General features: G+C 41.1%; 1 long non-coding RNA gene across 1 annotated transcript in view; it reads right to left on the reverse strand.

Moving 5' to 3' along the window:
- Positions 1-3,095: 3,095 nt before the first annotated feature.
- LOC140504717 (uncharacterized) overlaps positions 3,096-21,711 on the reverse strand; it is a 40,878-nt gene continuing 22,262 nt past the window's right edge. Inside the window, exons 2-3 of the long non-coding RNA XR_011967217.1 lie at positions 9,577-9,670; positions 3,096-3,482 (exon numbers count right to left, since the gene is read on the reverse strand). This is a non-coding gene — a long non-coding RNA (uncharacterized lncRNA). The remainder of the gene's footprint in view (positions 3,483-9,576; positions 9,671-21,711) is intronic.

A 21,711-nucleotide genomic window follows, 5' to 3' on the forward strand; every position in this document is an offset into this window, starting at 1 on the left:
CTCTCTGTCTCTGTCTCTCTGTCTCTCTCTGTCTCTGTCTCTGTGTCTCTGTCTCTGTCTCTCTCTCTCTCTCTCTCACACACACACACACACACACACACACACACACACACACACACACACACACACAAAGCCAAGAATGAGGAAGGAGTGATCCAAGGTCAACTGACTTCAAGGTCAGTTGACTTAATAGAGAAGCTGACCATCCTATTACTAAGTTGGGAAGGAACTTAGCTATGAGGTACCCATAGGCTAGAGGGTGGTAGTAGTGCTGGGTCCTGGGGGTCCTAGAGGTAAGCTATTGATGATCATAGACATGATCATATATGCAGCATAAAGGGCTGGTCTTGGAGTCAGAAAGACTGGGTACGTCTCAGATACACCACTGTAGTCATATAACTGTTAGCCTCTCTTGGCTTCAGTTTCCTTGTTTGTAAAATGGGGACAATAATAGGACCCATGATACAGGATTTAAATAATATATGTAAATACTTTTCTAACCATACATCAACAATTATTACTTATCTATACTTTTATTTAAGTTATTGATAAAATGTCGAATAGCACAGGACCAAAGACAATGTTCTGTTACTGTACCTTTCCCATTTCCTCCGCCCCTCCCCCCCTCCCAAACCTTACTGTCCTGGCATTCTCCCCCTCCCTCCAACGGCCTTCTCTTAATTGTTCCACTTCTCCTCACCTCTCAGAGTCATCTTACCTCTGAGTCTGGAGCACCTTGAAGAGGAAACATGAGGTGTCTGTTCCATCTGTGTGTTCAGACTGACAGGACAGTTGTCAAATTAAGCAGCATCTGTTTCAGGTTCAATAGTGTCAGGAAAATCAAAGAGGGGAGATAGAGAGAATGAGATGGAGCTGCCCCTTGGGGGCAATCTCAAGAAAAGCCAGAATCTCTAACTTCTCAGAGGAGGCAGAGGGACCCCTGTCTGGGCCAATACAACAAACAAACAAACAACACAGAATAATGGCACTGAACTCTTAGATTGTGTGAGGCCTTTCTGCTGTCCCAGCTTGGATCTGTTTGACCCCTGGCATGGCCCCATTTTGTGTTTGAGGAAACTGAGGCAGACAGAGGTTAAATGATTTACTTAGGATTACACAGCTAGTGAGTATCTGAAGCCAGAGTTGAAAAGTTTCGTGATTTCAGGCCCAGTGCTCTATCTACCATAACACATAGAGATACAGAGAAGAGACAGAGACTAGAGAGATAGACAGAGACACACACAGGGAGACAGAGGTAGAGACAGAGACACACCGGGAGATAGTCACACAGAGAATGACCTATTCTCAGACGCAGGGACACAGAGAAAAAGACATAGAAGCAGAGATAAGGAAGGAGAGACATAGAAGCAGAGACATACAGATAGAGATAAAGAAGCAAAAATAAAGAGAGACAGGTAAGGAGATAGTTTGACACAGAGTCAGATAAAGAGATGCAGAGAGGAGGAGGAGGTAGAGACATGGGGAGACAGAGACACAGAGACAGGACCACAGAGATAGAGTCAAAGAGGCAGCAAGCCAGAGAGACAGAAATAGAGATGGAGGTAGAGATAAAGTGCCCGCTTTGGCACCCAGCAACCATTCTTAGATCATGAAATGACCTGTTTAGACAACTGCATGGCAGTAGAAGGCAGTAAGGGCAGCCAGAAGCTGAGACCTCTGGTGGTTTGCTATCCACAGTTCAATTCTAGTCATCAATCAATCAATCAATCGACAAACCTCGAGCATCTCCTGAGGCTCTGGCGGTGCCTGGGGCTACAGATTTAGCAAATTGTAAAGAATGACGCAATCTCCCAGACATCCTAGAGTCTCCCCTTTCCCTCACTCTATTGTTTTTACTCGTCTTTCCACTTGCCTTTCCCTTACTCTGAGTTCCAGCCAAGTTCATTAATGTCCAGCCCTCTCACCTTCTTTATGTCTCCTGATGCTGGAATAGTTCCCCCGTTCCCCTCCTTTTGACATCAAGACTTTTGAATTCCTTTGCCCGTTAAAGGTTCATTCTTTTTCACGAAGCCTTCCTTGTTAATCTTCCCCAACTAAAAGGGGTTCTCTCCCTGCTCTGATCTTTTAAGGCAACTCACCGAAAGGCAGAATCATAGACTATTAGTATCAGAAGGACCTCAGAATTGAACTAATCTGACCCCCTCATTTTGTAGATAAGGAAAGTGAGAACCATCTTCCACAGCCTTCCCTCACTCCTTTTAAGTCCAGTGCCTTCCCTCTATTATTTCCCATTTATCAGATATGTACCTTGCTTTGCATATATTTGTTACACGTTATCTCCCCTATTACAATGCAGATTTCTTGAAGTTAAGGACTACCTTTTGCCTCTTTTTTTATTTCTATCACTTAGCACAGTGCGTGGCACACAATATGTGCTTGATAAATGTGTGTTGGTTGAGTGATTGAGCTAAAAGATTAAGTGATTTATACAATGTCACATAGGTAGAAAACAGGCTCTTAGCACCTACCGCATTCTAACTTGGACTACAGTTTTTGTATTCGTGTGTCTTTCCACCATGAGAGAATGAACTTTCTGAGGCCAGGGGACTGTGCTATTTATTTTGTCAATGATTCGTTGCTACGCCTGGGTATTAGGGACAAGGGCCATGTTAACTGAGGAAACTTCTGGAGGACCAGGCAAAGTAGATCTGTCTGGATCCTTAGGCTCAGCACAGAGCCTAGTCCCCATCCCCTACCCTGGAGGCACAATTCATGTGTATGGTTAAGGATGATTGCTTAGGGGAGCCTCACTGTGTAAGTGAAATGTTTTTGCATGAAAGGAAAATTCTCAGTCCCTACCTGTGTGCTCAACATTGTAATACCTCACAGAAAAGGAGAATCTTATGATAGGGGCAATCTGAAAGAGCTTCCTGAAGGAGGTGAGATCTGATTTGAACCCTAAAGACCCAGGATTTTGGGTCAGGCTGAGAAGAAAGAGGGCTTCCCATGCACATCAATGCTCACTGAGGAGGAGAAAAATGGGGCTGTATTATGGTCATTGGGCCAAAAGACATATCTTATGAATAGTACCCTTAACAGAGATAGTACACATATACACAGAGACACAGATGCAAAGCTGCATACACAGACATGCACATGGAATGCAAACGGGCAAAATACAGACACACAAACACAAATATCACCTTGCTTCCTCTTTCTGATTATAGGATTTCCTAGCAAGTTTGATGTATATATTAAGAGCAGCTAATAATTTTTTCCTCTTCTCATTAGAGGTCTTCAAGACAAACACTGGTGATTACTAATCAGGAATGTTGAAGAGGGCATCTTTGGTGAGGTATGGAGTGGATTCCATGGCCAATGAGGTCTCTTCCAGCTCAGATTCTGGGATTCTGGGACCTCAGAGGTTGTTCTTCCTTTGGCCAGCAGAGGGAAGCAGAGGCACACCATTGGCCTCTTGCGGTCTTGGGTCTCATAGCTACTGGTTGACGTCCTAGACATGTCTGTAAACAACATCCAGAGATAACCTGAATTTTAGGGGAGGGGGGGTAGGCATCGGGGGCATTGCTGGTGGGGTCTTGAGTGGGAATGGGAAAGGGAGAGGTAGGATCTGCCTCTCCTATTAGAACAGGGGAGGTCAACAAAGCTGTAGGGCACAGAGAAGCTAATTCATTGGAGGGTCAGTGGGGTCAGAGTCTACAGGAATTTTGCCGAGTAAGCCCAGGGTTTCATTGTACAAAGCCTGGTCTGTTTCATAAGGGGTGTGTGTACACGTGCAAGCCTGTGTCACGTGCCCATGCACATGTCTGTGCTGGAAACACCCAGACGTGCACATAAATAGGCACATATGTGTTTGTGCATAGGCATGCTTTCACTCAGTGTTTTTATTTACATGTCCCCCCATATTTATGCAAGCATGATTATGTATGATCACACATACACTCACGGCATGTGCATATGCCTCTAATTCTGCCTGTATTGAGTGGATCTCATGTCTCTACGGAGCCAGAGAACTGGCTTGAAGCTCTGTTATTTGAGGATATTTTCTTCTTTTCCTTCTTTCCAACCTGATCAATATGCTGTGTCTGTACAGCCTCCCCAAAGACCACACGCTATTTCTATATGGACAGAGTCAAGTGTAGGTTTAAAAAAACCTACAATATGAAGAACCTTCCTTCTGCAGAATAACAGAATGTAGCACTTCTTACATATTGGGAGGGCTTGTTTGCTGTGTGCAATAATCCTCTTTGCTAGTGTAGAAAGCACTAGAGACCCAGAGGGTTCCAGAATCTCTGTGCCAGGCAACAGTTTTCCCTCAGCATGAATCATTGCATCAGGGGAGAGGTACTCTCTTTGTACCAGGTCTCTTCCTGTTTTGATAATCTGTAGCCTGTATGATATCATGATATATCCTATGTTCTAACATTCAGTGTTGTAAGGATCATAGGATCATGGAAGGGACTTAAGACTTTAAAGAATCTTATATTTAGATCTGGGGAAGACCTTTTGTTGTGGCTGAGTCATTTCAGTCGTGTCTGACTCTTCGTGCTCCTCGTTTTGGGTTTTCTTGGCAAAGACATTGGAATGATTTGCCATGTCCTTCTCCAGCTCATTTTACTGATGAAGAAATGAGATAAACAGGGTTATGTGACTTGCCCAGGGTCACACAGCTAGTAAATATTTGAAGTCAGATTTGAACTCAGGAAGATGAGTTTGATTCCGAGCCTGGTGGTCTATGCACTCACTGCACCACCTAGATGCCCATAGAAAAGACTTTGGAAACCATACAAATGAGGAAACTGTGGCGGAGAATGATAAAGGAAGGAAATAAGTGTTTATTAAGCATCTACTATGTTACAGGCACTGAGCTAAGTGCTTTACAGATATTATCTCATTTCATCCTCATAACAACCCTGGGAGGAATGTGAAATTATGAATATAGATTAAGTGACTTGTCTAAGGTCACACAACTAGATTTGAATTCCAGTCTTCTTAAGTCCAAAATTCTATTTAGTGTATTTCCAAGCTGTGATGATCTATCTAGACTAACTCCCTCAATTTACAGAGGAGATCCTTTCTTTTTTGGATATTCTATGATTCCCGTGATAAGGTGGGAAAGTTTTCAAAGTGAAATTTTACTTAAAAACGAAAAGAAATACCAACAAGTCTAGAAACATTCAAATTTACACACATGTCTTCAAGTATATAAAAGATTTTCACTGGCAAGAAGCATTAGACTTTTTCTGTTTGGCCTCAGAGGGCATATAGAGAGCAGTGGGGTAGAGATGGCAAGTGGTTACCAGGAGACATATTTCAACACTATATAAGGAAGAGCTTCCTAACCACTAGAGCTGTCAAAAATGGAGTGGGATATGTCCTGAGGTAGTGAGCTCCCTGTCCCTGGAGGTGTTCAAAGATGCTAGGTGCCCATTGGTTGGGGATATAATAGAGTGAATTTACTCATGTGAAGGGATTTTGGTAGAAAACTCTGATGTTCCTTCCAAGCACTGAGTTTGTGATTCTATGAATGTGGCATGAGAAGATGTTCTCCAAACACTTTTCAAACCTTTTAATGTTGTCATAGTAGAGCCAAGGTGATATAGAAGGGCCCTTGGAGCTTATCCAGTCCAATTCTCTTCTTTTACAGGTGGGGAAATTGAGGCAGCATGCACAGACACCTATTTGAAGTGCAGAAGCTCTTCTAGTGCAGGCTATAACAATCCCTGGGAACATGCTATGTCCAGATGGGGCAAATTCCAGGTATAGTTTTTGTGATTCCAACTAGCTGGGAGCCATTAACATGGCCATTGGTTTTTGGAAGTCCGTTCCTTTCATTTCTTCCTTCCCAGGCTGGCTGCTGTCTGTAACTCCCATCGCCAGGGCCATTTTTGTCCTTCTGTGCTGGGTTTGTTCTGTTTTTCTGGTTGAACCTGAAGGGTTTTTCTTTGTTTTTCAGTTCCACGGCAACACTGCTTTCCCAGCTCTTGGATCTCCATCACAGAGGTTTCTCTGGATCTCTCCCAGCACAGTTCCATTGGGTCTCTCTGTTCTCTTCCTGGCCATCTACCCCTCACCCACACCCAATGGCAGCTTCCTGTGTTTTTGACTCCTTCCCTACTTGATTTGCCTTACCTTACTTATGGCCATCTCAGTTTGACCCAGTTCTGTGACCTGCACGCATCATTCTGTCTCCTTTCTGGCTTCCTCCTGTTCCCAGAATTCCCAGTTTCTCTCAAACAGCTTCCTCCTGGTTCTTAACTTCTGGGCTGTTTTCTTACTTTCTCTAGGAGCACAATTGCTTTTCCTTAATCCCTTAATCCACCTCATTTAGCCTTCCAACTTCTCATCCTGGTTCCTTCCTCTCTCCTTCAGGAAGTCACCTTCATTAGAGACCAGACTCCTAAGTCTTCTTATTTCTTTAGGACAGCAATGTCTCACCCATCTGGAATGTAGCTGTTCCTGACAACTTTACCTGAATGGTACACAACAGAAGAGGGAATACAAAACAAAGACAGAAGAGAGAAAACACACACACATATACACATATACACACAGATTCTGAGCAGTCAAAATAGATATTCTAAGCTCCCCGTGCTAAACCTCATTTTCTCTTAGGAGAGAGTTCCAGAGCCTTACCTTTTAACTCATATTTTACACACATTTCTAACAAGTTTGCTTGTCTGATTTCCTAGTCCATAGAAGTTTAGAAGCAAATGACAGAAGCAGGCACACTGACAGCATTGAGAAGTTGGAGATGATAGGCTGACAGTATGGGAAGAAAGTGAAAGACTCTAAAAAATAGGCACAAGAGCCTGTTAGAACCACAGAACCTCAGATCTGGACATCTAGTCCTACCTCTATCCCAATGGAATTTCCCTCTGTAACATTCTTGACAAGTGGTCATTCAGAAGCCCTTTAGAGATCACTCAAATTGTTAGGGAGTTTTTCCTTACGTTGATCTGTAACCTGTGTTTCAGTAACTTTTCATCTGTTGAACGTTATCCTGGCCTCCTGGGCCAGGAAGAACAATTCTAATACTTCTCCCACATGTTGTTGTTTCAGTTGCGTCTGACTCTTTGTGACACTATTTCAGTTCTTCTTGGCAAAGATACTGGAGTGGTTTGCTACTTCCTTCTCTAGCTCGTTTTACAGATGAGGAAACGGGGGTAAATGGATAAAATGACTTGCCCAGGGTCACACAACTAGCAATTGTCTGAGGCTTGATTTGAACTCATGAAGAAGAGTCTTCTTGACTCCAAGCCCTCTGCACCACCTAGCTGACCTCCCCCATATGACAGCTATCTCAAAGTCTCTTTTCCATACTAAAGATCCCCAGTACTCTGTACTCTTATGTGGCATGGTCTCTAGTCCTTTCATCATCCTCAATGCCCACTCTGGACATGCTTTATTTTACCAACGTCTTTCTTAAAATATGGCGGCCAGAGCTGAAGTTAATGCTCCAGATATTATCTGAGTAGAGCAGAGCATTGGATGACCATGCCTCCTTTACTTTGATCACTGTGGCTTGCTCAGTGCAGATTAGCTTCCAAAACACAGTAACCTGAGACTATTCAGAAAAGGGACAAACAGCCCTGGTGTCTCTGTATTTCCTGTAGACATCACTATCCCAGTTCAGGAAAATAATCAATATCCTTAACCTTAAACAATCATGAAAAGGCTCCAAAATGTCCTTGTACCTTTTTGTATAAGAAGTCAGAGGTGAGCAAGGTCCATTTTAAGAAGATTGTCACATCTCCTATTTGTGTGATCCTTTATGGTTAACAAAGAGTTTTCATGTGCATTAGCTTACGTATTGAACATTTAGTTATTTAGTGTCTTAATTAAATACTTTTGCTGTTGGATTTATCTTGACTCTGGTATGTGTAGCAACAGAGTGGGAGATTGGTTTATAGTCTGAATAGCCACAATGAACCTGAGATTATCGAAGGGGTGTGTGCGTGTGTGTGTGTGTGTGCACATGTGTGTAATCCTCTTTGTTTTTTATAATTCTTCATACCTACTCAGATTGTTATGCACATACTTATCTGTTTACATGTTGTATCCTCCCAGAAGAATGTAAACTCCCTAAGATCAGGTACTGTGTTTTTATCTTCAGTGCCTAGTGAACTGATGTCAACAGACTTGCAAACGCACCTTGGACAGTGTAGAATCTATGACTTGTAAAATTCTATAATACCGCAAATAAAGTCTGGTTGAATCAATATCCATAAAATTTCAAGAGCTGGAAGTGACCTTAGAATTGATATAATCTACCTCCCTCCCCATTATGGGAATTCTCTTTACAAGGAAATAATAATAAATAATAAAAGCAACAAATAATAATAAAATTAAAAAATAAATCATAAAATAATTATAAATGATAATAGCTAGCATTTACATAGTGCCTACTATGTGCCGGTCAGTGTGTTAAGCACTTTGCAAATACACCAATGCTGAGAAATAGGTGCTATCTTTATCTGTTTTACAAAAGAGAAAACTGAGGCAAACAGAGGCTAAGCAACTTCTCCAAGGTCACAACTAAAAAGAGTCCAAGACAGGATTTGAATTTAGATCTTCCTGACTCTGGCACTCTATCCACTGACAACATTCCTTAAGGATTGAGTAAGTATCTGGTTCTGCTAGGGTACAGGGTACAGCTCAGTCTATTACTTGTCATCTGTGGTTGGGAAACTCTTCCTTGAATAAAATTGCCTTACTGCTACTTCCACCCATGTGTCTTGTTTTACCCTTCGAAGCTAAACAGAAGGAGTCTTCCCCATGACAACTCTTCAGATAGGTCAAGACAGTGATCAAATTTTCCTACATGTCTTCTCTTCTCCTGACTATAAGAGCAGTATATGGGAGATAGTATTGGACTCATTGATGTGTACATAGGATCATAGAATTAGAACTCAAGGGGTCTTTAAATGTCATCTAGTCCAACTCCCTTATTTTTCCGATGAGGAAACTGAAGGTCAGAGAAGTTAAGTCATTTTACCAAGATCATACAGGTATTTAAAGAGAGAGACAGTGTGGTACAATGGCCTTGGAATTAGGAAGACCTGGGTTCAGATCCTTTCTATGACACTATCTCTGTAACCATAGTCACCTTGGGCAAGTGACTTCATTCTGTTTGCCTCGGTTTCCTCATTTGTAAAATGAGCTGGAGAAAGAAATGGCAAAGCACACCAATATCTTTGCCAAGAAAATCCTAATGTGGTCATGGAGAGTCAGACATGACTGAAAACGACTCAGCAACAGTAAAACCATAGTCAGATTTGTCAACCTCCTTGGTCTCCAGCTTCTTCATCTTTAAAATGAGGTCCTTTCCAACTCTAGATCCTATGAAATAGAGTGGAGATTTGAGCCCAGGTTGGCTGACTCCAAAGCCAGGGCTTTTTTTGCTGCACCATTGATTTTGGCAACTAAATTCTTTTTGAGACCCCGAAGCACAGAGAGAAGACCCAATCTTTCACTCTCCTTTACCCCACCTGCTCTTGACACCAGGTGCTATACTATGACTCTTATTAGGCAGGTCAGGCTGCCTTGCATCTGCAACGTGAGCCTAATCATTTAGCTGCTCTGTGCCTCAATTACCTGATCTGTAAAATGACTTTTAAGAGTTCTTCCAATTCTAATTCGATGATCTGATTGCCTGATTTCCCTCCTATTGGCGCTCGGGGAGCTGATTCTGAGGAGAAAAAGGAATGAATGGGTCATGTGACCAGGTTTCAGGGACTCTGGCCCGAGAGCTAAGAGCCAAGATTGGGAAGCTTGATGAGCTGATGATAATAATTATGACAATTATGCAAAATATACAAATAATAATTACACAGAATAATGATTCTTTGTGTGCCTGGGATGCTTCTAGCCTCTTGAAGGCACTTAGGAGTGTCTTACCCCATTGCTTTCCTGTGATTGCCGTGGGCCATGGCCTGGGCTGGTCTATGGACCTCTAAAGCAGATTTCTCAGGGGACTAGAAACCTTTTGCTGATGCCCTTTCCATCATGTGGTCTTAGGGAGGCACAACTCCCACTCAAGTCAGGGATAGGGCAGTGCTCAGCAGTATTTCAAAGTTGGTCAAGGTGGTTCTTAATGACTCCCCCACCCTCTTTCCCCCCAAAGTAATGATAATATTAGTTAATATTTATGTAGCACTCTAAGGTTTACAAAATGCGTTTACAAATACCTCATTTGATCCTTGCAACAACTTTGGGAATTAGGAGCTATTATTATCTCCCATTTTACAGATGAGGAAACCGAGGCAGACAGAGGTTAAGTGACTTATCCAGGGTCACAAAACTAGGAAGCGTCTCAGGCAGGATTTGAACACAGGTATTTCAGACTACAAGTCTAGGACTCTTCCAGACCTTCTGTAAGTTCTGGGAGCTCTGGGGTTCATTCTCTTATCTGTCTGGTAAACAGATCCAAATTGAGGTGGGGATGAATTAGCAGAAGGCAATACTCAGTACATTTCTTGGGTTAGTATTTCAAAAACGATGGTTCACCGAGAGTTTGTGTAGTTGATGCCTGGATCCAAAGGATATCCAACCCCTTCTAATAAGAGAGAGAACACTCTCTTAATCTACTTTAGCTGTTTCCCATGCAGTGTTCTCATCCACCAGGAGACCAGGTTGATGTGGCCATCGTGCCAACTGCCCTGATGCCAGTCCAATAGCCTTCCTTCTCCTTTTTAACCTCTTGCTCTGGGAATAGTAATCCAACCATTACCATGTCTACAGGTAAAGAAATGATAATTGATTACCTTACCACTCATAATCAGTTCTTCATTATATTATAAGCTCCTCCTACCTTAGATTGTGAACTCCTTCAGAGTAGGGATTGTTGATGCATTTCTTTGTGTCTGTAATGATTAGCAAAATGTCTGACATATAGTAGGTGCTTAATAAATGCTTGTTGACGACTTGCCATTTCGAAGCTTCCTTCTCTAGCCATCACTTCCCCATATACATTGTCTTTGGGCTGCTTGGCAATGCAGTGGACAGAGTGCTGGGTCTGGGATAAGAAAGACCTAAGTTCAAATTCAACCTCAGATACTTACCAGCTATGTGACACTGGGCAAGTCACTTAACTCTGTTTGCCTCAGTTTCCAAAATTGTAAATTAAGTTGGAGAGGGAAATGGCAAACCACTCCAGTATTTTTGCCAAGAAAACCCTAAATGAGGTCACCTAGCATTGGACATGACTGAAAATGGCTAAACAACAAAGAGACCCCTCTTAGAGTATAAGCTCTTTAAGAGGAGGGACTATTTTCTCTTTTATTTTTGTATTCCTAGTGCCTTCCATTGTGCCTGACACATAGCAGGTGTTTAATAAATAGTTTTTCATGCTTTCATTCACTGATTCACTCACTCACTCACTCATTCATTCATTCATTCCTTCATTCAATCGTCCAACCATTCATTAATTCAACAAACAGCAATAGACTCCAGAGCCAGACAGTGCTCCTATCCCTCCAGGAAGGCTTCTACCAGGATTGCTTAAGCCTCACTCAGAGATTCTGAATTTGCTATATGGATGTAGCCGCTGATCCCTGTAGAGGCTGAGGCCTGAATCTGAGTGGGCAAGACCAGGTTTCAGGGGGCAGGGAGGGGAATAAGGATGCTCAAGGTCACAGCCAGGTTGTCTGGACTCGCGGGGAGAAGCAGCAGAGAGCTCACTGGCTCTCACATCCCAGCTATTTACATATTTGAAAAGCAGAGCATTTACACAGAGCTTTTTAAAGTCCTAGCTTCCCCCACCCCAGAAATAGATTCTATTCCAGGTGGGTCTGTGCACAGAATACAGATGGGAGCTGCTGGGCCTGAGTGGACTTTATCAGCCGGAGGACAGATTGATAGCTAGGATAAAACCACCCATTCCAGACTGGGGATAAACTCCTATGGCCACAGCATTCCAGGACTCCCTTGGGGGAGACAAGTATCCTGGATTGGTGGAGGGGGCTCAGCCAGGGTTTTTTTTTTTTTGTGGGAGAGGGACTAGGGGGAGGGAGAGATGGGTATTCTACAGGGATGGAACTCAGACAATAACTTCTGTCTGATTGGAAGGGATGGAATCTTGAAATCACCCCAGTCACAGGTAGGAGAGTGTTAACCCCTGGTGTGCCTGGTATGTAGAGCCCTAGCAAGACTGGAGTCACAAAGAAGGTAGGGATTGGGCTATTCACAAGCTCTAGCCTCAGGCTCAGGGTCAGATGGGAGGGGTCCAGTCTCACTGTTAACTTGGCACATATGGCACTCTGTAACAGGGTCTCTCTGGACCCAGGAATGCATGGATAGGTTTCAAAGAGTCCATGAACTTGAATGGGGGACATAGAAAATAGAAACACTAGAAATAGAAAATGACATTAATTTTCACTAACCTTTAACTAAAACTTAACATTTCCCTTCTGTCTTCTGAGAAAGGGTAGTCTGTAGTCAGACTGCCAAAGAGGTGCATGGCACAAATAAAGGTCAAGAACCTTTGGTCTAAAGGTTGAGGGTGAGCAGTTATTGTGGGTCCAATGGTAAAATTGAGGCCAGAGTCCAGAGTTTTAGACCAAATGGGATGGGGGGGAAGTGAAGTGGACAGAACTCAGACCTTGGAGTCAAGAGGACATGAGTTCAAATCCTGCCTTGGATATTTGCTAGCCTTGTGACCCTGGGCAAGTCACCTAACCTCTCTCAGTCTTTGTTTCTAGGATCTCAAAGAATATCCTCTAAGGTCCTTTCTAGCTCTAGCTCTATGATCTTATGAAATGGTTGATTTCAGAGTTGGGGGGGCAAAGTAATATAGCAGAAAAATGCCTGGATTGGGAGTAAGGAAATCTGTTCTAAGCCCCAACTTTGCCTCTTTGTGACCTTGGGCAAGTCATTTCCTCTAATCTTGGGAAATTGCAGTTGTGTCATAGATCTGAGGGTTTGGGGACATTTTGGGACTCTAAGGTCCCTTCTAGCTCTCACACATGATTCTAAGTAGGAATTCCTTGGTCTTTGTTCAGAGATACCTCCAAGGTATTTGTAAGCATTCTCCCTTTCTGACAAAAACAATGATTTCTATTACATCTAGGAGGGGCATAACCCCTAAGCTCCTCCATGAATTCCCCCCAAGCTCATGGCTTCTGTTTCCATGAGGGGAGCCAGTAGAGGCTGCAGCAGGGAGAGATGACTGAGTATATGAAATGATCAGTTTTATCCTGGCCATTAATTTGTCCTCCAGCTGAAAAAGTCCAGCTTCTTACTCAGGCCCAGTGACCCCTGTATGAAATCTGTATCCTATGGAGAAACCCACTCTCTTTCTGGAGGGGGGGAGAAGCATCTATTTTTGATGTGTAGAGCATGGGAGGTTGGCGCTGTTGGGGCACTGGAAGAGGTGTGGCCAAGGGGCCCAGGTCAGGGGTCAGCATTCTGACTAGGTTGGGAGGCAGAGGCATGGGGCAAGTCATGGGATGGAGGCCTGAGGCTCTGTGAGGAACTCAACACCAGCATTTCTTAGGATTCAGAAAAGGTTCACTTATTCCCTGCTTCATTCTGAATCAGAAGCGGCAGATTTGGTCCTTCCTCAAAGCAAGACTGGATTGATTTGGGAGATGCTGGAAGTAGTGGGAGAGAGCTCAGGCCTTGCGTCCCGGGGACCATTGATAGTTTAACCCCGGGGCTCAGGGAGCTGCAGTGACCATAGAACCTCAACACTCTGCAAAACACCTTAGTCCTTCATATGTGTGAGAAAGTCCGAGCAAGAAACGGGGCCTTTCTGTCTCCCAGAAATTCACAGAAGACAAAAATCCAAGAGTGGTGTCAGTGGTAAAATCTTGGCCTCAAATGCCTATATACAAATCCCTAAAGGTCATTTAAGAGTACTAGATGTCTCAACTTAAGGATGCAAATTTTACTCCATATGAATCACTGAGACTTGATGGGGAGAACATAGTAGGACTATGGTTCTGGATGAGAATCTCATTCAAAATAAAAAAGACAGTAAATTTTCAAATATTTTTTTCCAATTACATGTCAAAACAATTTTTAGCATTAGTTCTTTAAAAAAAATTTTGAGTTCCAAATTTTTTCCCTCTCTTTCTTTCCCCCTCATTGAGAAGGCTAGCAATTTGATGCAAAACATACTTCCATATTAGTCATATTGTGAAAGAAAACACGGACCAAAAAAACCAAATAAAGAAAGTAAAAATAGTATGCTTTGATCTGCATTTAGACTCTGTCAGTTCCTTTCTCTGGAGGTGGATAGCATTTTTCATGATAGGACCTTCAGAATTGTCTTGGATCTTTGCATTACTGAGAAAAGGTAAGTCTTTCACAGCTGATAATAGTGCAATATTGCTGTTACTGTGTGCACTATTTTCCTGCTTTCATTTCACTTTGCATCAGTTCATATAAATATTTCCAGGTTTTTCTTAAATCATTCTGCTGATCATTTCTTATGCCAATAGTATTCCATAACAGCCATACACTACAACTTGTTCAGTCATTCCCCAGTTGATGGACATCCCCTGAATTTCTTATTCTTTGCCACCACAAAAAGAGCTGCTAAAAATATTTTTGTACATACATGTAATTTCCCTTGTTTTTAAAAATCTTTTCAGGATACAGACCTAGTAGGGGCATTACTGGGTTAAAGGGTATGCACAGTTTTATGGCCCTTTGGGCACAGTTCCAAAATGCTCTCCAGAATGGTTGGATCAGTGCACACCTCTACCAACAGTGCATTAGTGTACCAATTTTCCCACATCCCTTCTAATCTTTATTAATTTTCCTTTTCTTTCATGTTAGCCAATCTGATAGGAGTGAGGTGGTAGCTCAGAATTGTTTTAATTTGCATTTCCTTAATCAATAGTGATTTAGAACATTTTTTTATATGACTATAGATAGCTTTGATTTCCTTATCTGAAAACTGCCTGTTCATATCCTTCAACAATTCCTCAATTGAGGAATGACCAAATCATCATAAGGACAGCAGAATTCAGAAATTCCAGGTACAAGGAAAGGAAGTTCTTGGAGTCAGGGCACCTGGGTTCCCATCCCACCTGGCTCTGACTCGTAGTAGCTGTAGGTGACTGCATTCGAGTCATTTTTGTACATGTGTCAGAGTGGGGAACTCCAGGTTACACATATAATCTTTCTATGACTTAGTCAATAAGTCCTAAGGGGTTGCCCGATTGCACTTGGGCTATAAATGAATGTTAAGCTTCAGAAGAGGGGTTTGAAATTAGGTCTCCAGATTCTAAGCAGAATTACAGCTAAAAGAATTAGTGCCTTTTCCCTAAATAGAAAATAGCAATGTTGATACTTGAATCCTTTTACATCATAGGACTATTTGGAAAGCACTTTCTAACCCTACTCCCTATCTTCCAACTTATACTTGGACAGAAGGCAAAAGACAGTAACAAGAGTAGGACAAAAGAATCTTTCCACTAGAATCTCACAGGTGACAGGAAGGGGGACAGTGCTATTGGAAAAAGCACCAGATTTGCAATCAATCTAGAGTATGAGAGGAAGTATGGCATAGTGGATGGTGAAGTAGTTTTGAAGCCAAGAAGACCTGGATTCAAGTCCTACCCTCTGACACATACTGGCTGTGAGACCCTGTGTGAGTCACAATCTCTTAAGTCTCTGGACAACTCTATAAAATTTTACATTGCAGAGAAAATGCTGGTCTGCATTGTTCTAAGGAATTTCCTCATCCAGGAGTTCATACATCCTGTCCCCTAGACTATAAGCTCCTTGAGGACAGGGTCTATACCTAGTACAAAGTCTGATACAAAGTAGGGGCTTAATAAATGCTTAAAGGAAAAAGAACAAGATAATAAAAACTGAATGCTACAAAATTATAATGAGCGAGCGTGGCCCCAAAGGAAAGATATGAGAATGCACCTTCCTATATTTCTTTGCAGAGGTGAGAGACTATGGATTTGGAACACCACATGTGTCCAGCTTTTTTGTTAGATTGGTTTTTCTGAATTTTTTTTCCTTATGTTTACTCATTATGAGAGATAGGTCTCTGAGAGTAGAAAGGAAGGGATACATCAGGGAATGTAGATGATATAAAAACAAAAGATATTAATAACTTTTTAAATGTTTGCTCATCATTTAGTGTACTTGTTACTTGGGAAAAGGAATTAAACTCTTTTAAACAATTTAGTCTCATCACTTCATTTTACAGACAAAGAAACTGAGGCTCACAATAGCACAGTGATTTGCTCAGGGTTATCCCACCCTTAAGTGCCAGAGACAAGACTTGATCCAAAATCTGAAAGCTTCAAAGCTGGTGTTCTTTCCACTACCCCAAAACTGCTTCTTTGGAGGGGAGGCAATTGGGATTAAGTGATTTATCCAGGGTCATACAGCTAGTAAGTGTCTGAGGCTGGATTTGAACTCAGTAGTTTTGCACCAGTGCTTTATCTACTGCACCACCTAGCTGCCCCCTAAAAAACTACTTTTCAAAGTGTCATTATATGACATTCCCTTCATTATCAGAATCTCAAATGTCTATCTCAATGACTCTTTCCCATGGAGAGGTTCTTCACCTACTGCACAGATTGTTGGAATGGAAAATGCTTAGGATATGCCCATGTGAGTCAAAAAATAAAAATTAAAAACAAGATATGTAGTGATTCCTGAAGGATGATTCTCCCTCATATCGAAGAGTATTAAATTCTGGATTACATTGGATTCTAGAAGGTTCCATTGGGTCAGCATATACCTAGCTACTTTGCCCCATTATAATTCTTCATAAGATCATTAAAGTCCTTTCTTCAAGCTCACAAGCCTATGTATGGTCCAAGACAACATAGGAAAGAGAGAACAAAACTCAACCACTTTGTCTGGTTCCCCCAGTAAGCCTATGGAGAGAGCACGCAGTGAAGAGACACCTCCCTTGATCTAATTCAAAAGGACAAGTTCAGGGGACCCCTTAACATGATGTCCTAGGATGTGCCTTCTCCCATCCCTCATCTCCAGTCACTTGCTAGGGCAGCTAGGCAGCACAGTATTTAGATCACTGGTCCTGGAGTCAGAAGGACCCTCGTTCAAATCCAGCCTCAGATGCTATTAGCTGTGTGACCCTGAGCAAGTCACTTCTCTCAGCCTCAGTTCCCCATCTGTAAAATGGGGATAATAATAATAGCCCCAACCTCTGAGGGTTGTTCTGAGGATCAAATGAGACAATCTTTGTAAAGCACTTTGAAAATCTTAAAGTGCTAGATAAATGCTAGCTGTGATTTAATCTTCTTGATTGTAGCCCCCAAAACATCTCTTCCATTTGTCCTCTTCTCTCCACTCACCTGGCCACTGCCCTAGGTTAGCCCCTCAATCACCTCCCACCTGGACTCCAGGAGTAAGAGCTGGGCACACAGGCAGAGTGAGGGAGGGTCTCAGAGCTCAAGGTGCTCCCACTCTAGATGGGGGAGACAACACAGTGCAGTGCTCTCTCAACCCTTTGTTTTCCTTGTCTAATAGTTACAAGCCACTGCTGGGTCTGAGGCCTGGGGGCAGTCCTACCTGTCCAGTCAGGAGTCCCTCTGCTCCAGGTCCCCAGACTCAGAGACAGGTTTCAGTCTTGGGGGAGCTAAGCAATATTGAGAGAAGGAAGCTTCTTTTCTCCCACCAGACAAAGGCTTCTTTACACTCCTAACCTAGAGTCCTGGGGGGAAACAACCTATAGTTTAGGCTTGGCTCCTATCTAGGATCTAACCAAAGTAAGGGGCAGAAAGGTATACATTTTGTAGTATGGGAAGGAAAGAAGGGAGGGAAAAAAAGGAGGGAGGGAGGATGGAAGGAAGGAAAGAAGAAAGAAAGGGAGGAAGGAAGGGAGGAAAGGAAGGAGGAAGGAAGACAGTTCTTATTCTCAGGGAGAATGGGTGAAGACAACAGTGAAAGGGAGCTGACAGGAGAGACTGGGTGGAGGAGAAAGGAAGGTTTTAAAGTCCAGAAAGTCCAAAGCAGGGCTGACAGGTGCCGGAGCAGACTGGTCTAGGCCCCTTCACCAAATGGTCCAGCAGGAGCCTATTCTCCCAATAGCAGAAAGAGGAGGGAGAGGAGCCTTTTAGAGGAATATTCCATGATCAGGAGTAGCAGGATGTTGCAGAGAGGGGAAGACCCAGGTACTGAGGGAAATTTTGGGATGAGGCAGCAGTAAGTCATGATTTTGAAGAGGAAGCTATTTATTTCTTCTACACAAAAGAAATATATAACACCCACAAGACCCGCAAGAATACATTGACAGGAGTTAAATATAATTTAATAATAAAACTACCATTACACTCACCCAAGGGACTGGTTCTTAAAACATGAATGAATGAATGAGCATTTATTAAGCACTTATTATATACCATCAAGTGTAGTTTGCAGGTAGGTATTTTTACAATTCCCCTCAGGTCAGCTGTCTCCAAACACTTTCCACTGGGTCTTTGTCTTCTGGTAAGCCAGCCAAGGGCTGAGTTCTTCTACCTTTTCATGGAACCCATTCCAGAAACTCCTGTTCTACTAGTAAACTTCAACCAACACACCCAACGTCTCCAGACCTCTCAAACTCCTAAGGTTCCCTCTCAACCTGGACACATCCATCTCAAGAGTGATTTAGTCAATAGTGATTTAGAGTATTTTTTCATATGACCATAAATAGCTTTCATTTCTTCATCTGAAAATGACCTGTCTATATCCTTTAACCATTTATCAATTAGGGAATGCCTCATATTCTTACAAATTTGACTCAGTTATCTATATATTTGATAAATGAGGCCTTCGTCAGAAAAACATGCTGTAAAATCCCTCCTCCCATGTCTCCCCTCCTCTGCAGTGTTCTGCTTTCCTTATAATCTTGGCTGCATTGGTTTTGCTGTGTGAAACCTTTTTAATTTAATGTAATCAGAATTATATATTTTACATCCTTTAATATTCTCTATCTTTTGTTTGGTCACAAATTCTTCCCTTATCCATAGATTTGACAGGTAAATCATTCCATGCTCCTCTAATTTATGGTATCACTCTTTATGTCTAAATCATGAACCCATTTTGACCTTATCTTAGTATATGGTTGTTGGTGTTTTGTTGGTCTATGCTTTATAAACCTAGTTTCTGCCAGTTTTACCATCGATTTTTGCCAAATAGTGATTTCTTATCCCCAACTCTTAGATCTTTGAGTTACTAAACACTATATTACTATGGCCATTTACCACTGTATATTATGTACCTAGTATATTCCACTGATCCACTACACCACTCTATCTCATAGCTGGTGCCAGATTATTTTGATGATTATCTTTTTGTAATACAGTATGAGACCTGTTACAACCGGATCTTCCCATATTTTTTCATTAATTCCCTTGATATTCTTGACCTTTTGTTCTTCTAGATGAATTTTTCTAACATTATAAAATACTTTTTGGTTGTTTGATTGGTATGGCACTGAATAAATAAATTAATTTAGGTAGAATTGTCATTTGGATTATATCAGCTTGGTTTCCTCATGAACAAATGGATTTTTTCCAATTGTTTATATCTGACTTTATTTGTGTGAAAAGAATTTTATAAGTGTAAGTGTTGTGTTCTTATTGTTCATGAGTTTGTCTTGGTGGGTAAACTCCCAAGTATTTTATATTGTCTGTAGTTATTTTAAATGGAATTTCTCCATCTCTTGCTGCTGGACTTTGCTGGTAATATATAGAAATATTGATGATTTATGTGGGTTTATTTTATATGTTACAGCTTTGTTAAAGTTGTTAATTATTGATACAATTAGATTTTTATTTGATTCTCTAGGATTCTCAAATATGTCATTATATCATCTGCAAAGAGTTTTGTTTCCTCATTGTCTTTTCTAATTCCTTCAATGTCTTTTGCTTCTCTTATTGCTGTAGCTAGCATTTCCAGTACAATATTGAATAATGGTGGTGATAATGGGCATCCTTGCTTCATCCCTGATCTTATTGGGAATGCTTCTAGCATACTGCCATTACAGATAATGTTTGCTGACGGTTTTAGATAGATAACACTTATCCTTTAAAGAAAAGCTCCATTTATTCCTATACTTTCTGGTATTTTTAACAGGAATGAGTATTGTATTTTGTCAAAATCTGTTTTTTCTGCTTCGATTGAGATAATTATATGATTTTTGTTGGTTTCGTTATTGATATAGTCAATTATGCTGATAGTTTTCCTAATATTGAATCAACCCTGCATTTCTGGTACAAATCCCACCTGTTCATAGTGAGTGATATTTATGATATATTTCTGTAATCTTTTGCTAGTAATTAATTTAAAAATTCTGCATCAATATTTGTTAGGGAGATTGGTCTGTAGTTTTCTTTCTCTGTTTTCGCTCTTCCTGGTTTAGGTATTAGTACCATATTTGTGTCATAAAAGGAATTTGGTAGGACTACTTCTTTACCTATTTTCACAAATAATTTATAATAATATTAGAATTAATTGTTCTTTAAATGTTAGATAGAATGGACTTAGGAATCCATCTGGTCCTGGGAATTTTTTCTTAGGGAGCTTATTGATGGCTTGTTCAATTTCTTTTTCTAAGATGGGGTTATTTAAGTATCCTACTTCCTCTTCTTTTAATCTGAACAATTAAAATTTTTGTAAATGTCATCTTTCTCATTTAGATTATCAGATTTATTGGCACATAATTGGACAAAATGGCTCCTAATAATTGCTTTTATTTCCTCTTCATTGCCAGTGAATTCACTCTTTTTATATTTGATACTGGTAATTTGACTTTCTTTTTTTTAAAAAAATCAAATTAACCAATGATTTATCTATTTTATTGGACTTTTCATAAAACCAACTCCAAGTTTTATTTATTAGTTCAGTGATTTTCTTACTTTCAGTTTTATTAATCTCTCCTTTGATTTTCAGGATTTTCAATTTGGTGTTTAATTGGTATTTTAATTTGTTCTTTTTCTAGTAAAAAAGAATAGTTAAAAGGTGGGATGAGCTAGCACTACATGTTAAACGGTACTCAACTGGGCAAGTCCAGGAACCAGGGATGGAGAGCAAGATGAAGAATATTTAGGTGAAGGTCAAAGGTGGGAAAAACAGAAGTGATTTTGTCATTCCAGTATATTATAGACCACCTGGAAAGAAAGAAGAAATAGATGAGGATTTTGGGAAACAGATCACAGACCTAAAATAGAGGCATAATATAGAAGTGATGGAGGATTTTTATAATTTAGAGAGTTGTTGATGGTTTCATTCTGCCAAAAGCAGGAATGCTAATAACTTCTTCACTTGCCTTAGTAATAATCTCACCCTTCACATTGTAGATAAGACTATAATACCAAATTGTTTTCCAGAATAATTGGGCCCATTCACAACTCCATCAACAATATGTTAAAGCAAAAGGGGAAAATTCTGTTCTAGATCTCATTCTCACTGAGAGGGAAGAATTGGTTACTGGGATGGGAATGATGAGAAGCCTGGGGTGGAGTGTGACAACTCCTAGAGTCTGTGATAGAGAAATAGAGGAAATGCATGCACTTTAGATTTGGGAAGGTAGCTTTCCATGTAAAAGCAGTGTTAGGAATGCTCATAATGAGCTAAGTCTATTGAGGGAACCTAAGGAAAACAAAAAGGGGTTTTTTTCCTTAGCTACATTGGAAGAAAAAGGAGGCTCAAAGAAGGGATAAAACTCTTTCTTTGGGGTGGATGGGACAATAATAAACTGACAAGAGAGTGAAGACAGAGGTGTTTTACATTTATTTGGCTTCTGTTTTC

This window comes from Notamacropus eugenii, chromosome 5, assembly GCF_028372415.1.
Source record: "Notamacropus eugenii isolate mMacEug1 chromosome 5, mMacEug1.pri_v2, whole genome shotgun sequence".
Taxonomy (NCBI): Eukaryota; Metazoa; Chordata; class Mammalia; order Diprotodontia; family Macropodidae; genus Notamacropus; species Notamacropus eugenii.